At 44.7% G+C, this 14,871-nt stretch overlaps 1 non-coding gene across 1 annotated transcript; it reads right to left on the reverse strand.

Moving 5' to 3' along the window:
- Positions 1-13,640: 13,640 nt before the first annotated feature.
- TRNAC-GCA (transfer RNA cysteine (anticodon GCA)) lies at positions 13,641-13,713 on the reverse strand. Its single transcript has one exon. It is a non-coding gene; the product is annotated as a tRNA-Cys (tRNA).
- Positions 13,714-14,871: the final 1,158 nt, after the last annotated feature.

The following is a 14,871-nucleotide window of genomic DNA, read 5'->3' on the forward strand; positions in this document are numbered from 1 at the left end:
GTGATGTGGAGCATCTTTTCATGTGTTTGTTAGCCATCTGTATGTCTTCTTTGGAGAAATGTCTGTTTAGTTCTTTGGCCCATTTTTTGATTGGGTCATTTATTTTTCTGGAATTGAGCTTCAGGAGTTCCTTGTATATTTTTGAGATTAATCCTTTGTCTGTTTCCTCATTTGCTATTATTTTCTCCCAATCCGAGGGCTGTCTTTTCACCTTACTTATAGTTTCCTTTGTTGTGCAAAAGCTTTTAATTTTCATTAGGTCCCATTTGTTTATTTTTGCTTTTATTTCCAATATTCTGGGAGGTGGGTCATAGAAGATCTTGCTGTGATTTATGTCAGAGAGTGTTTTGCCTATGTTCTCCTCTAGGAGTTTTAGAGTTTCTGGTCTTACATTTAGATCTTTAATCCATTTTGAGTTTATTTTTGTGTATGGTGTTAGAAAGTGTTCTAGTTTCATTCTTTTACAAGTGGTTGACCAGTTTTCCCAGCACCACTTGTTAAAGAGATTGTCTTTTTTCCATTGTATATCCTTGCCTCCTTTGTCAAAGATAAGGTGTCCATAGGTTCGTGGATTTATCTCTGGGCTTTCTGTTCTGTTCCATTGATCTATATTTCTGTCTTTGTGCCAGTACCATACTGTCTTGATGACTGTGGCTTTGTAGTAGAGTCTGAAGTCAGGCAGGTTGATTCCTCCAGTTCCATTCTTCTTTCTCAAGATTACTTTGGCTATTCGAGGTTTTTTGTATTTCCGTACAAATTGTGAAATTATTTGTTCTAGTTCTGTGAAAAATACCGTTGGTAGCTTGATAGGGATTGCATTGAATCTATAGATTGCTTTGGGTAGAATAGCCATTTTGACAATATTGATTCTTCCAATCCGTGAACACGGTATGTCTCCATCTGTTTGTGTCCTCTTTGATTTCTTTCATCAATGTTTTATAGTTTTCTGTGTATAGGTCTTTTGTTTCTTTAGGTAGATATACTCCTAAGTATTTTATTCTTTTTGTTGCAATGGTGAATGGTATTGTTTCCTTAATTTCTCTTTCTGTTTTTTCATTGTTAGTATATAGGAATGCAAGGGATTTCTGTGTGTTAATTTTATATCCTGCAACTTTACTATATTCATTGATTAGCTCTAGTAATTTTCTGGAAGAGTCTTTAAGGTTTTCTATGTAGAGGATTCTTGAGACCAGATAGTGATTTCCCAAGCAGGTACAAAAGTAATTATAGTCAGAGACTTTTTTCAATTATCAATTAACTTGATAACAATTATCAAGTTAATTGTTTTTTTCTGGGGCTCATTGTCTTTCTTTTGGTCCAGGTATGAGATGACTGCTTGGAGCTGACAACAGTGTGAATTTGTGTTTCTCATGTACATGATCTCATTGTGACCTCCTGGGACCCTGTGCCAGGGAGTTGTGTTGTTCCCATTTCACAGATGTACACACTGAGGCCCAGCTTGGCAAGGTTTACAGAACTAGTGGCAGCTCTGCTATCAGCTCTGCCCCTTTCCCACCTGATCCTACCCCCTCCCAGAGCCCTGACTGGAGGTGGCAGAGCCATAGGACCCCTTGGACTCTAGCCTACCAGGTCCCATAAGCTTCTTGGTGGTTGTCAAAGGCAAATCTGGGGAGATAGAGTTTTCTCTGGGTGGTGGGAGAATGAAGACCCTCCCGGGAATGCAATGAGTTTGAAAAGGTGAAGAGCCTTCCTTTTATGGACTAGTTTCCTTGGACTGCTCTAACAAAGTACCACGGACTGGGTGGCATCAGACAGAGGAATCTATTCTCTCATGGTTCTTGAGGCTAGAAGATCAACGTCACGGTGGTGGCCGGGCCATGCTCCCTCTGCAGACTCTGGGGAAGAGTCTTCCTTGCCTCTTCTTAGCCTCTCGTAGCAGTTGTCAACTCTTGATGTCCCTTGGCTTGTAGTTGCATCACTCCAGCTTCTGCCCCCATCACCCCGCAGCCATCTTCCTGTGCATCTCAGTGTCCAAATCTCTCCATCCCTCTAAGGATACTAGTCATTGGATTTAGGACCCAATGGCTCAGTGGTAAAGAATCTACTTGCCTTGCAGGAGATGTAGGTTTGATCCCTGAGTCGGGAAGATTCCCTGCACAAGGAAATAGCAACCCATTTCAGTATTCTTGCCTGGGAAATCCCATTGACAGAGGAGCCTGGTGGTCTATAGTCCATGGGGTTGCAAAAGGGTCAGACATGACTTAGTGACTAAACAACAACAACAACTGATCTAGTTTAACCTTATTTTGACTTGATGACATCTGCAAAGACCCTGTTCCCAAAGGTCACACATTCACAGCTTCCTGCAGTTAGGGCTTCAACTTTATCTTTTTGAGGGACCCGATTTAACCCACCACAGTATGTTTTAGTCTATCCTTTCTGCTCGTTTGATTTTTTAAATGTCATTCTTATTTTTGAAATTATGGTTTTATCAGAGATGGTAGATTTTTATCTTACAAATGTCTAATATTCAGAAAGTAAACCTCTCATATTCTTATCACTCAAAAGAATAACAAATGACATGCATTTGATTCAAGCACTTTTTAAGAATAAAAATACAGACATAGACTTTAAAATTATTGTTAACTATCTTCTTCTCAGTGACATCCTCTCCTTTGTCTTAGCAAGGTGGTTCTCAACCAGGGCGATTTTAGGGATGATGTTACTAAACATACAATGTATAGGACAGCCGTCACTGCCCTTAACACACAACAAAGTGTTATCTGATCTAAACTGTTAATAGTTCCTAGACTGAGAAGCTCTCTTTTAGAGAGAAGCACTACCATGATATTGGTATCCTTCTAGAAATGTTTTTCATATTTTTGCATACATTCACAAGCCCGAATAAACAATATGTGGTATTGTTTTTTGTGCATAAGTATTCCCCTAATTTATATAAATAGTATCATAACATATTCTGTGTCTTGCTTTGTTTTCCCCTTCAACATTTTTTAGATCTAGCCACATTGATATAAATACATATACAATACACATATATATGTGTGTGTATGATTTTTAAACTGATCTGTAGTTTGCTGTTTTAAAAAATGTCTTTGTCTGATGAATAAAATATTGATAACCCTATGTCTCATGTTAGGCTTGCTTTCTTTCAGGGGAGAGATCATGTTTTATTTCTCCATGCTATCTGTAAGCCTGAAAACCCAAGACTATTAGATGCCCCCAGTGCTGGTTGGAAGGCAGGCCCATTATCTGGGATGTTAATTCTCTCCAAGAACTTAATCTTCCTAGAATATAACCGTATCAAGTATCCCAGGAGTTCTTGACCAGCTGGTGGGGAGAATGGAATTGTGTCACAGCTCCAGTTTAAGGTTGGTAGGACCTGAAAGCCCAGGATTAAAGTGAGGGCCACTCAAATTTTGGTTTCCAGAAGAAATTGAATAGGGTGACAAATTTGGAGATAGGAGGCCACTTTTGAGGAGCTTCATCAGCTATACATAGACTATGATGTAGCCAAAGTCCAGGTTATTAATTTCAAAGACTGATCACTAAAGGATGCAATGGAATGCACCCCAATCTGAGTTAGAAGACTTGTGTTTGATCTTAGCTACTTCCTAGCTGTGTGACCTTGAACAAATTACTCAGCCTTGACATCTCAATTTTCCTAGTCCCTAAAATTGAAGTACTAACACAGCAGTGGGTTTCTGTAGGAATAAAATGAGAACAGTGCTTGGTATCTGGTAAGATTTCAAAAATGTTAGTTGATCCTGGAGTCTGATTCTAAGGAGATTGGACTCTTTCCTTTTGGCAACAAAGGAGCCTTTGGAATTTCTTTAGAAGCATGGGAGTGTTATGTTTAAATGTGAGTTTTAGAAAGTTAATTCTGACTTGGAAGCAGTGTACAAGGAGAGTTGGGAGTAGGAAGAAGCTGGAAATACAAAGATCAGTCATTAGGATTATGAAATAATCCAAATGAGAGAAATATGCCTGAACTGACTGAGCGGGGTGGGTGGGTTGGCAGGGAAGGAGGAGAGAATGATGTAGAAAGAGGATGAGAAAGAGGAGGAGGTGAAGGGTATTTGAGCGATGGCATCAGAACATATGAAGCTTGATGGGATGTGGAGTTGTGAGATGGGCTGATGGAATCACACCCAGGTTGCTCTCTGGGTCTAGTGAATGGATGAAGATATATCTTCATATATAAAGAAAGATAACAGGCCAGGAGGAACTGCTAAGCCAGGATGAGGAGGAGGGAAATAGTATAAAGCATCTGGTTCTAGTTAAGGTATGTCTGTGTTGCCTGGGGGAGACATCCCGGACCATAAATGGGTACTTTGTGAAGGGAACTTGGGCTGGAGCACCAGGCGACACTGACAGTCAAAGGCGGAGGGGAGAAGAGCACTGAGAGTGACTTTCAAAGGTGAGGCAGCTTTGAAAGAGTAATTTTCAAAGAAGGAGGTGGAGAGCAGAGCCAGGAGATTCATCAAAGGGGGCTCAGCAGGGTCAAGTGCACCAGAAGTCCCCAGAGGATGGGAACTGAGAAGAGGCGCTGGTTTGAGTACTTCCAGTGTGTACATATATGCTCAGTTACTCAGCTGTGTCCGACTTTTTGTGACCCCGTGGACTGTGGTCCAGTAGGCTCCTCTGTCCATGGAAATTTCCAGGCAAGAATACTGAAGTGAGTTGCTTGTTCCTGCTCCAGGGGATCTGCCTGACCCAGGGGTTGAACTTGCATCTCTTGTATCTCCTGCATTGGCAGGCAGATTCTTTACCACTGCACCATGTGGGAAGTGAGAGTTGCTCGGTTGTAACTGACTCTTTGAGACCCCATGGACTTATAGAGTCCATGGAATTCTCCAGGCCAGAATCCTGGAGTTGGTAGCCATTCCCTTCTCCAAGGAATCTTCCCAACCCACGGGTTGAATCCAGGTCTCTCACATTGCAGGTGGATTCTTTACCAGCTGAAGCCACAAGGGAAGCCCAAGAATACTGGAGTGGATAGTCTATCTCTTCTCCATTGGATCTTCCCAACCCAGGAATGGAACTGGGGTCTCCTGAATTGTAGGTGGATTCTTTACCAACGGAGGTACCAGGGAAGCCCCCTGGGTATTTCCAGAGCCTCTGGTAACCTTGGGGAGAGCTTTGTGAGTTGGGGACACATGGGGGATAGAAGCCAGAATTCAGAGGATGAGGATAGAATGGAGGAATGGAGATTATATGAGTTTTAATGGAGAAAAGAATTACCACAATTGTCTCAGAGGCTGGAGAAGAGGGAAGGTTTGGGTTTTGTTTTCAGATTACTAGCATGCTGCTAGCAGTGGGTGGTTGGGAAAGGAGTGGAGAGGGTAGGGAAGAGAAGGAAGTATTGATAGAACAAGGTCCTGGGAGGTGGGATGGCTTGGAAAAGGCACCGAGGAGGAGTCAGTCTTGACCAGTTTTCCTTGAGAAGGGAGAGAGGAAAAAGTGGGTAGCTGAGGGGGAGGGAATTACAGGCCTTCATGACTCAAGGCCTCAATTTTTTCTCAGTAAAATAGAAGCCCCTGTAGCATTTGCTGAGTGGAGAAGGTGAAATGGCTTAGAAGAGCTGAAGAAGGCAGCAGATTGGGAAAAAGTTTAAGGCTTGCTGAGTCACTGAGGGTGAGAGGGATGGAATTATAGTTGTACTCAGTGGCACAGATGAGCTTCTGGTTTCTGGTGCTGATCAGTTGCTCAGGGGCAAGGGAAGAACCTGCTTAGATTTCCTTCAAGGTGGGGGGCTGTGGGCTGGATGTGTAGGGATTCCAAGGGGTTAGGGAATGATTGGCCATGAACTTCTAGGTAAGAAGTACAGCGAAGACAGTGGGGAAGGACAACATACTGCAAGAGTGAAGAGATCTGGACGCTGTGGCTCTATCATGTTAAAGAAGAGGATTAGAATGAGATGGGAGATAGAGACAAGACGTTTCTGAGCCAGGTGTTTGGTGGAGAACTAGTTCTGGGTGAGGTCAAAGCCCAGGTGGGTATGAAGAGAGTGAGGGTGAAGGTCATGGTTATGGAGCAGAAGAGAGCATGGACTAGGAACCCAGGGTACTGTGCACATGGGGGTTGTGCATGATGGTAGGAGTCAGGGTGCAGTTAAATGTCTCAGTGAGTGTGGCAGAGTAATCTTGAAATGATGTGTTGGTCAGTTTTTACTACCTAACAAATAACTATAAAAATCTTGATGGCATTTAACATATAGCACATATTGATTTTGTTCCACATCAGGAGATAGCATATTTGGGCCAGACTCATCTGGCTAATTCTGTTGATTTGCACCCACAGGTTGGATGGGATCTAGTTGATCGAGGTTGGTCCTGGTTGAAGGGGTTGGCTGGAATGACTCTGGTCACTCACCTCCTGGGACTGGCAGGCTAGCTCAGGCTCTTCTTCAAATCATGAACCAGAGGTGCAAAAGAACAAAAGCCTTTGATCATGTCATACCTGCTAACATTTCTTTGGCCAAAGTCACGGGGTGGGGAAGTACATGCTCCCCGTGGAGGTAGTTGGGCTGGTAAGCAAATATTTTCGAACAATAACCTCATCGACCACAAGTAGTAGATGAGCACTTTGAGGACAGGGAGAGGATGGGTTTGCAGATGGCGCAGGAGCCCTGAATGAAAACAGAACAAAGGTGGGAAGAAAAGATGTCTACTCAGCTCCCACCCTGAGAGCCCCAACTAAGAGTGTTTGGCAAAGAAACCATTTGATTAGAGAAGATACAGGGTTTTGTGCTATGAGCAGTCAAATACAAACAGCGGGAATTGCAGAGGCCACAGAGGGAAGAGTTCTTAAGAGGCTGGAGAGCAACTGCCTGAGTGGGGGCAGGCCTAGCCTCGGGAATAAATTTTAACATACACACAGCGGCTAGAAGAGCTTGGGTGACCCAAGGTAAACCTTCTGGGAGCCTTATTATTTTGGGAAGGTGTTGTAAAGACCAGCCCCCACGTTGCCTTGAATGGGGCTCTGTGTGCTGGCTCTTTCTGACTAACTGAGAAGGGCAGATGCTTCCTGGGAGGAGACGTTTCCATGGAGAGGGAGTCACAGCTCCATACTATACTTGGGATTTCACAATTGCTTTCACTCTGACGGGGTGTTGGGAAATTTTCTTTTTTTCTTTTTTCTTTTTTTCTTTTTCTCTTCCTTCCTTCTTTTCTTTCTTTTTCTTTTTGTACTATAAATAAGGAAGTGAGAGGGTGGGTGTAGGAAGGAAACTATTTTAATGGAGATCCAATAATAAAAATAGCATCCATCCTTAGAAAGAGAGACTCTAGGAGAAAGATGGAGGAGGCTGGAGCACCCCAAACCTATACTTGATCTTTGCAGAGCTTGTCACTACCTTTCATGGGTTCCTCACCTTCCCTCTATGTTGTAAGCTCCTTGAGGGTAAAGCCTGGGCCTCCCTTATTCATGGCTCTTTCCCCCATGCTAGCAGCACACACATAATAGTTGCTCAATAAATATTTTAGAGTGGATGAAGGTGTGAATGATAAAATATTTAAAGCTTGTGTATTGTTCTTCACTTAAAAGAACTTCAAACTTGCTCTTGTCCATACCAGTCAACAAATATTTAGGGACCTCCTGAATATCAAGCCGGTGACCAGGCACTGGGCATTCATAGCGAATAAGGCATGGTCCTTGCACATGGTCGCTTATCTTCACTTGCAGCTTGGGGAACAGTAACTAACAATGCAGAGCTATAAAGAGATGCTTCAAACCTCAGTTTGCCTGTCTTCAAAAGGGGGAGGCTCAACACGATTCATTCACGTCTCTTTCCTACAAGGCTCCTTGGAAGCTTTAATATTCTATTGTTCATTGGAAGTCTCTAAAACGGGGAAATAAATCTCTAAAACAGGGAAAACAGTTTGATATCTGTCTAAGTCAGCTCAGGCTGCTATAATAAATATACCATGGAGTGGGTGGCTTAAATAGCAAACATTTATTTTTCACAGTTCTGGAGTCTGGGAAGTCTCAGATCAAGGTACAGGCAGATCTGGTGTCTGCAGAGGAACCGCTTCCCGGTTTGCAGATGGCTGTCTTCTTGTATCCTCATGTGACAGCAGAGACAGTGGGGAGCAAGCTGTCTGCTGTCTCTCCTTCCTGGACACTACTCCCATTCATGAAGCCTCCCCCTTCATGCCCAATCACCTCCCAAAGGCCCTACCTCCTAAAACCACCACACTGGGGATCGGGCTTCTACACACTAATGTTTGTCAATGAAGGCTGACAAATGTTTTGTTACTAGCAATGTTTCTGAAATGTATTTGATCACCAAGACTTTTCTTTCCCTTTTTGTTTTTAGAGTATTTCATGGGATTGGTTTTCTAAAGAGCATGCTTTAGGAAATGTGCTACTGCTGCTTACTGCTGTCTAGTCGCTTCAGTCGTGTCTGAATCTCTGCGACCCTGTGGACGACAGCTTGCCAGGCTCCTCTGTCCATGGGGTTCTCTAGGCAAGAGTACTGGAGTGGGTTGCCATGCCCTCCTCCAAGGGATCTTCCCGAGCCAGGGATCGAACCCGGGTCTCCTGCACTGCAGGCATATCCTTTATAGCTGAGTCACCAGGCAAGCCCCTAGGAGATGTGGGCTGAGGTTAATTCTGGTGGACTAATTCTTGTAGAATTTCTTCTGAAGGTCATCCCCGTCTCACCTTCATAGGCGCACTTGCACCAAACTTTATGTTGTTCTTTTTTTTCTTTTTCTGTGCTCAGGATGGGGTTGGCTGCCTGAACCACCCAATGGGTTCAGGCATGTGGTTATCCTTTGTCCTGGTGATGTTGGAGATGGGTTTTCAGGTTTCAGAACTGGGTCATACCTGCTAAGCTTCTATTTTGGTCCACTATTCCTAGAGCAGCCGTGGCTCACCCCTGAGCACCCTGCACCCCAGGGAGGATTTGAGGCATCTAGAATAAGTGTATCTCTGGAGGCCTGGGGACCGAGGCACTGGGTTGTGTAGGCATGTGGCCAGAGATTGAGAGGTCTGAACATATCAACACAATATAGAGTCAGGACTTCTGAAAATCAGCCAGTTCAAGGGAAGGCACTGAATCTGGAGTGGGGCGATTAGCTACTTTCTCCCTCTGTTGGATTATCTACATGGATAGGATGTGGTCTCTGGTGTTGGAACAACCTGGCTATTCAGATGTGTGGGTAATGGCCGTGGACGGTTAAGAACTAGGTATAGGGATCAAGTTCAGGCTCTTTCCATATCTTCTGGATCAGAGCAATGGCATCTTAATTGGTCTCTCTGTGTCCTCATGTCTTCCTTTTAAAACTAGTACCTGTAATATGCAGACTTTATCTCATCATTCTCTCTGTTTAAAAATCCCTCAACTTGGCACCTGAGACCTTTGAACTCTGCCACCAACATGGCTTTTGAGCTTTACATTTTTGTTCCCCTCTTACCTCCTGCCTACCCTACATTCCAGCCAAGTAGAACTTCTTATTACTTCCTGAGTATCCCATGGTCTTTGACTTCTACCTGCCTTCATTCATGCTTTTCCCTCTGCTGGCATACCATCCTCATATGATCTAACAAAACCCCTCAATCGTTGGAGTGCAGTTCAGAAGTGTTCTTCTACTTCTCGTCTAGTCACTGGCTCCATCTTTTTTGCTCATGTAACAACTGTACATCTTTGTTAAAGTCCATCACTTCCCATTGTGATTGTTGCTGGCATGTTTGTCTCCCCTCAATCCCTAAGCTCTGGATGGGTTTTTTGGGAGTTCAGGGCCTTATGTGGCTCCTGGTAAGGAGCAGATGTTTATTGGAGGTTTGTTGAATGCATGAATAAGCATGAGTTGTGTTGAATGAAAAGAAGATTATGGTCTCTTAACTCCCTCTGGTCACCTTCTCTTAGGTTCTACCTTTCTGTTTATAAAAAGACTTCCTTAGTTTAGAAAAACAAAAGCCCAGTCTGACTTTGAGAGGTGGAGTATTTTAAAGAAGATATAATTTTGTTATCTTTCAAACATAGAAGATTTTTTAAAGCTAAGATGTAAATAGTTACTAATAAGTGGGAAAATTAATGCAAAATTAGAGGTAGTCCCAATCATATAATAATGTATCATAAGCAAAAGACCATCAATATTACAGAATTATTCACTGAGCCCTGAAGTTGAAGCCACATTGATAGACTATTTAGAGCCCTGGGTTTGAAAGTGATGCTGATTTTTTATTTTAGAAATTTCAAAATATTTTAAAGTTAAACATAGAACCTTATAGAGGAAAATGCCATTGAAACTGTCTACCTTTTGAGGATGTTGAAAACTGTATTTGAGTGATTGCAAATCTTGGATTAGTACCATAGATGAAAAGTTTGTCACTATGTAGTAACTCATTATCTGTTGTAAGACAAAGTGTGGCATAGATGAGTCCAGTTTATGCCAGCCAGTGTGTTTAATTGCTGCAGGACGAGCCCATAGGTTTCATTTAATGATGCTGTAGTTGATGTATGCGTGGATCGTTGGGTTGAGAGGGAATCTGAGGCTCCATCCTCCTTAATAGAAAGGTTCTGTGATTGATCAGTGAAGTGTTCTGTGGACATGTGAAGGGAGAATTCATGTAGCCACCTTCCGTATCTAACAGATCTCAGAAATAGTGATTAATGTTAATCAATGTTACATAATGATAGAAACATAGGACTTACTATTTGAGGGCCTGAATTGACTGGTTCTGTGAACCTGAACAAGGCCACATTCTCTCTCTGAGCTTCAGGTTCTTCCATATGTAAAAGGGAGTTGAAAAAATGGACACCTTACTTGTTGCTATAAAGGTTAGATGAGACTGTTTTATAAACTCTTAGGTACTTTACACACATTAGCGTGTACTGTTTTTAAACTAGCCTTATGAGATTGCTATCGGCCTTCTCTGGTGGCTCAGATGGTAAAGAATCCACCGGCAATGTGGGAGACCTGGGTTTGATCTCTGGGTTGGGAAGATCCCCTGGAGAAGGGAATGGCAACCCACTCCAGTGTTCTTGCCTGGAGAATTCCATGGACAGAGGAACCTAGCAGTCTACAGTCCATGGGGTTGCAAATGGTCGGACACGACTGAGTGACTTTCACAGGTACTTAGTGTCTGTTTGATTCGTGCATGTTATGCATGAGAGTGTCCATGTGTATTGGCTGTTTGACATTCTCTGCTCCCAGAGTACAGAAGCTGTGCTGACCCCCTAACTAGACACACCACTTAGCTTGGGCTCTCACCAGGCTCCCACCTCTCTGCTTCTCTGTGGTGATGTCCTTCAGAAAAGGCAGTGACACCGAAGCTGATGACGTTGGACCATATCATGGGGTTCATAGGCTTGGAGGGTCCCTGTTAAGGGCTCACAGTAAATTTGGAGCTAAGAATGTGGACTTTCTTTCTTTAGCTGCCTCAGAACTGGGGCTCTTTGTAATGAATCATTTCTATTTTACATATCTCATCCTCTAGGAGGTGAGCTCAGGCATGTTCTCACGGCAGAGGAACAAGAGGGAGCGAATATAAAACTACTCTCCAAACCTTTGTTCATGTCATTTTTGCTCACATCCCACCCGGCGGAAGCAAGCCACATGTCTGGGCTTGGTGTCGAGTGTAGTAATGTTAGACGGTAAAGGGTCTAGAGAGAGAGAGGTGAAGAATTTGGCCATTAGCACTAGAATCGTGTAAATAAGACAGAGAAGTAGCAATGGTGGTGATGGAATGCCTACCAGGTATTGAGTACTTTCCGTGGTCCAGTCTCTGGGAGCTTTATATGCACACACTCTACCCCCTTCACTGAACGCTCACAAGACTTTACTCTATGTGCGTGCATTAGTCGCTCAGTCCTGTCTGACTCTGTGTGACCCCATGGACTGTAGCCCACCAGACTCCTCTGTCCATGAAATTCTCCAGGCAAGAATACTGGAGTGCGTTGCCAGTTCCTGCTCCAGAGGAAAGTTTGTTTTACAGATGAGAGGATTGAGGTTCAGAGGCATTAAGTAATTGTCAGAGTTTACAGAGTTCCTAAGTGGTGAAGCTGGTGTAAGAATCTGCTTCTGTGTGACTCTATGGTCTAGCTCTTAAAAAGAATTCCAGAATACCAGAGCTGGGGTGGGGGCGGGGGTAGTGTGTGTGGCTGGGACATCTCCTGAAATTTACTGGAGAGAAACTCAAGATGAATAATAGGCAGTCGTTTCATGCAGAGGTTGGTAACTTTGAGGAAGGTGTCCTGTCATGGGTATACTGATGCTAGCCCCTGTGAGGGCTTCAATGGTTATGATATTCAGTCCCAAGCTAGTATGAATGAAAAGGCAAATCTGTTCCAGAAAAGTCTGTATAAATGACAGTTTCTTTGTGACTTTCTGAGGGGAAAGTGGGAGATCTTAGAGATAGCCCATTATATGTTGAAGTTGATGTGGTGCAATGGTTTTGAATCTGTTCTTTGGGACCCTACTTGTTTTGATGATAAAATCTTGAGAACCACTCTATAAGTCAAGGTGGAGGAAAGGGAGAGTTCACCTTCCACTTATACAGAGCAACCCTGCATTTCAGTATCATATTTTGGGTTTTGATGCATTATGTTTTCTTCTTTTGGAAGAAATGTGGATCTTGATGATCTAAGAAAGGAAAGCCATTGTTATCACGGAAAGATCCCTGGACAAAGGGTTCAGAGCTCTAGGGTCTAATGACACTTCTGTACTTCTTGGACACTAGCTTGACCACCCAGGCTCCTCCCTCCCTCCCTTTTTGTCTACAGAATGAGGGGTTTGAATCAAGTGATCCACACTGTCTTCTTGAGCTCTGACATTCTTTATCTTCAGTGGGGGGCAGCTGTGCCTATTATACTGTCAGGAATGAAATACCAGAACTGCTCTGCCAAGTGGTCTGATCCAGAGGTCTCTCCCTTGAGTTCTTCTAATTTCCATCTGCTTCCTCACCTTAGTTGAGTCAGCAAACATTTAGCTCTGACTGACTCTGTGCTAGGCACTATACCCACCTCCCTTCAAAGCTCCTAAGCTGCTAATAAGTTGCCCTGATCTGGGAGGATCCCAAGAGTGCCCTTTAGCTGTGTCTTTTCCTTGCCATTGTCTCCCCTTCATCTCGTTCACCCTCCAGGTTCATGTCTCTCTACAGGGCAGAGTATGAGGGTTGGTAACAATTTATGTGTGTGTGCGCGCTCAGTTGTGTCCAACACTTTGCAGCCCCATGGACCACCAGACTCCTCTGTCCATGGGCTTCTCCAGGCAAGAATACTGGAGTGGGTTGCCATGCCCTCCTCTAGGGGATCTTCCGGACCCAGGGATCAAACGTGGGTCTCCTGCATTGCAAGCAGACTCTTTACCATCTGAGCCTTTACACTTTGGGAAAATTGTTTACTTTCTTGGGGGGTCTCAGTTTACTCATCTTTAGAATAGGAATAATAATAATAGTTACTACTTGTTAGAGTTTTTGTAAAGGTGAAGTAGCTCCATGTGTAACGTTCTTGGGGTGGTGCCTTGCACAGACTGAGTGCCATCCATGTGCTTGCTATGGTTGCTGCTGATACATGTAAAGTGACATGAAGTTGCTCAGTCGTGTCCGACTCTTTTGTGACCCCATGGACTGTAGCCCACCAGGCTCCTCTGTCCATGGGGTTTTCCAGGCAAGAATACTGGAGGGGGTTGCTATTTCCTTCTCCAGGGGATCTTCCTGACCCAGGGATCGAACCTGGGTCTCCCACATTGCAGGCGGACGCTTTACCATCTGAGCTACCAGGGAAGCCTACTGATACGTGTAGCTGCTGCTATCATTATAAGACGTGTGTGCCGGGAGAATGGTGAGCCTTTCTGAACTCATGGGAGGACCAAACTGCCATTGCCTTGGTCCCGAACGCACTAATCAGCTCTGCCTTCTTCCGAGAGGCTGTCTTCAGCCCGGCCCAGGCCTCGGGGCTCAGCGCCCACCCCGTTGTCATCCTTCCTAGAGGTGGCATTCCCTGTCCCTGCCCTCACGTGCTCCTCCACCCCAGCCTTCGCCTTACATGGCAGGAAGCGGGGTCTGCACCCCACACCTCCAAGGTGTGGCCCACAGATGGGGCTGTGCCAGGCCCTGCATTTGCCCCCTGATGAAGCTGGGGACCCTCTGGTCTGGGTCTGCTCGGAGCCTCTGTGAGTCCTTTCTGCTTTACCCCTGCCAGCTCTGGCCCCACTTGCTTTGTTAATGGAGAATTTGTCAAGTAATGGGAATAATTAGCACCGTGGGGGCCTCACTGCCCTGGAAAGAGAACAGAGAGTGCCGTCCCAGCAGCCCCAGACGTGACTGCTGGGCAGGCTCACTCTGCCTGGTCTGCACCTCTCTCCCCATCTCTTGCATGGGTTTGATTTTTTTTCTCTTTGTGTAGAGAGAGTTGGCTAGGAGAAAAGCCCCATAAATGGCACTCTTGCTGGGCTGGTGCTGTGAAAGCTGGATGAGACTGTCTTCTTGGACTGAATAATTTTCCTCCCCCCCTGCCTCTGTTAGGGGGACAAGGTCAGCTGAGCACCTAGCTGGTTTTCCCCTCCCTTTCTCTTCGCTGTTTCCTCCCCGCATCCCACCCTCCCCTCTCCCCTTCTCCCTGTCCCCTCACGTAAAGAACTCACTGACTCTCAATTGAGTCCTTTTTAATGGTCCCAAGAGGCAAGGATCTCGAAGGGTGATTATCTTCATTATAAATTATTAACTCTCCCAGCAGCCAGATGGCTTCCGAGCCATGGCTTGGAAAGCCCGCTGGTTGGGAGAGGAGGGGATGGGGGGAGGGAGGAGGTGAGTAGGGGGAGTGACCACAGCCTCTTTTAGTTCCTGGCTGTACCTGGGATGTACCCTCAGCTCCTTGCAAGGCCTGAGTTCTGTGGTCAGGGGGAAGAGTTTGCTGTGCTTGGGTCTGGCCTGCTAGAAAAC

The sequence above is a fragment of the Muntiacus reevesi genome, chromosome 7 (genome assembly GCF_963930625.1).
Source record: "Muntiacus reevesi chromosome 7, mMunRee1.1, whole genome shotgun sequence".
Classification (NCBI taxonomy): Eukaryota; Metazoa; Chordata; class Mammalia; order Artiodactyla; family Cervidae; genus Muntiacus; species Muntiacus reevesi.